The sequence below is a fragment of the Apis dorsata genome, unplaced genomic scaffold, assembly GCF_000469605.1.
Source record: "Apis dorsata unplaced genomic scaffold, Apis dorsata 1.3 scaffold_346, whole genome shotgun sequence".
Classification (NCBI taxonomy): Eukaryota; Metazoa; Arthropoda; class Insecta; order Hymenoptera; family Apidae; genus Apis; species Apis dorsata.
This window is the reverse complement of record NW_006263613.1, coordinates 188,575-191,595: the sequence shown is the minus strand read 5'-3', so window position 1 is coordinate 191,595 and position 3,021 is coordinate 188,575. Positions and strand designations below refer to the sequence as shown.

The 3,021-nt window shown below is 15.8% G+C and overlaps 1 protein-coding gene across 1 annotated transcript in view; it reads right to left on the bottom strand.

Annotated features, from left to right (window-relative positions):
- The window catches only part of LOC102677394 (voltage-dependent T-type calcium channel subunit alpha-1G), a 201,276-nt gene that overhangs the window by 33,363 nt on the left and 164,892 nt on the right, over window positions 1–3,021 (bottom strand).

Here is a 3,021-nt window from a genome sequence, read left to right as displayed (position 1 = left end):
ATTTTTATAAAAATTATACTTTATACAAATTAAGTTTTATATTAATTGATTTATGAAAGTATATTTTATTTTCAAAATATATAAAAGTATTATTATTTTTGCAATTAATTTAATATTTTTGCATAACTATTTGTATTCAATAATATTCAATAAATTAGAGAAATAATAGTAACAGTTTCAATAAAAAATTATATTATATAGAAATAATAAATTAATTAATCATTAATTAATATATAAATTAAAAGGTGAAAGATAAAAACTTTTTCTTTCAAATGAAACAAACTTTTTTTCTATCTATTTTATTTTGCAATATAAAAGATTTCATATAATAGAATTTATGTATAACAGAATTTACAATAAAATCTTCAAAGACTTACATATTTATTCGAACGTTCTATCACCAAGGAAAATTTTATATAGCGAAATTTAAAATACAATAGAATCTCCAATATCCGAATACTTATTACTTGATCGAAGATTTTATATAGCATAGTATAAAATATAATAGAAAAGATTTAATTATTTATTTTAAGATTTAATTCATTATTTTAAAAATATGATATTTCTTATAAATTTTTTAGAAATATTAAGCATCATCTTTATTACTATTATTACTTAATTTTTTTGAGTTAGAGATTTTAAAAATTAATAATATTTGTGCAGCTTATTGTAATTGTTGATTAAGAAAAAAATAAGAATGAAAATTTTTATTCATTTATAATAATAATATAATTCTCATAATTTATTATTTATATAAAAAGACAAATAACAATTTAAAAATATTACTAAATATATAAATGTTTAACATTATTTTAAATTTAATAATGATTTTTAATTACAGATTTGATTTGTTTATAAAATGTATTTTTCAATATTATTTATAAATCAATATTATTTATAATCAATATTTTTATATCTGATAAAATTGTAATAAAAATTTCATTGAAAAACATTGATATATAAAGATTTTTGAAAAAAATTCAATTGAACTTCGAAAAAATTTTATACAATTTCTCTTTTTTTATTATTTATATCTCTTAATAATTAAATCTTAATATATATATATTTTTTTCCATTATTATATCGATAATAACTGAACATAAAAAATAAAAGTGTATATAAGTATAAGAGCTAGAAAGTTATATAATAATAAAATTATAAATACAAAAATAAGAAATATAAAAGTATACAAATTTTTAAACACTACTCTTATAATTTACTTTCAGTAATTTCATAAATTAACAATGACAAATTGCAGATTATATTTTACTAAAAACTAATCATTCTTTTAAAACTTTAAAATTTAGAATCAATTATATCGGATTAATATATTTGAAAGTTAAGAGAAAATCATTAGTGTAAATAAAAAATACATGAATGCTTGAAATTATACATATATATACAATGTTCTAGTTGAGTTAATTATTATTTAATTATAAAATAAATTAAATATTTATATTCATAATTGTTCTTTCAAATATAATATGTGAACAACAATTTTTAAAAATTCAATAACAAAAGTTTTAAAGAACAATAAATAATCTTTATTTTCGCAAAATAACATATTATATATATATATATAATATTTATTTTATATCCTGAAAAAATCTTGAATATTAATATTTTAATTTATTTAATGTATACGTAAATATATATATAATATATAAGTAATACATACAAATAATATTTTATATGTATATATGAAGGATACAAAAATCAGCAATTCATTCAATTCAATAAACTTCAGTTAGAAAAATCATTTACTTCAATAAGCTGATTTGTCAATTAAAAGTTTAAATAATAAAAAAATTATGAAATATTTTTTCGAATAACGAATAATTTAGGAATAAAACCTTCTATAGAAGAAAATACATCTTATCTATTTCAATAACCTTGATATTTTAAAATCAAGTGCAAGCAATATCCTAAGGAAATGCATGTTCCGATGTTCAATATATCATTCGATTCTTGATGGAACTATTTGTACTGTATTTGTAAAATTTTAAAACATCTTTCCTTAAGATTTATATCTTTTTGTTTCAAATAATCAAGATCATTAAAATTGGAGAAACATTTTCCAATTATTTCAATTCTTAAAATAATTCCAATCATTCATATCAATCACGTTATACATGATCGAATGACTAGTAACTATTATTGATTTTGAATTTTTTGGTTTTAGATAAAAATAATTTAACAATTGAAAGTTATTTTTTATTTTTATTTTTATTCATTCATTAAAGAATAATAAGATAAATTATAGAACATGCCAAACCTTCTCTTTGAAAAACAGAAAAAAATAAAAAAAATAGTAAATGATTTTAATCTAACTCATTATCAGATGAAACTAAAACTTAATTTAAATTCTAAAAAGTTGTATCAAATATGATGTATGAATACCAAAAATGAGAAAATATAGCTAACTGAAGATTTCTGAAATAATAAGCAATTTTTTTCATTTGGAAAAATTTTGATTTTGGCTTTATTAACGAGTTATTAACAAAAAAATATTAACTTATGTCCTCATAGAATGCATAGAATTGTCAATGATTGATAATAACGTTAGATATAATTTATTTCACCAAACTTAAATAAATAAGTTCAAGTAAAAAAAAAAAAAATTAATCCTACATATATCGAAACAAATGCGTTAAATATTTATTATATTATATCGAATTATATTTCACAATCAATGAATATTAGCAAATATTATATTTTTTTATATTTTTATACTTAAAACATAAAAATATTTCTAATAATTAAATTACTAATAATAAAAATTCTTCCGCATTAATAGAAAAATTAAATAAAATATCCTAAAATATAATTATTTAATAAGCAAATAATTTTTTCGATAATGAATTAATAATAATATTATATTGTTTATATTATTAATTTTATTTTATATTATAAAATAGACATTATTTTATTATTACATTCTTAATTTATATTCTTAAAATTTTATTATTTTATTTTATTATTAATTGCTATTAATAATAAATGCTATAATAAATAATTTTT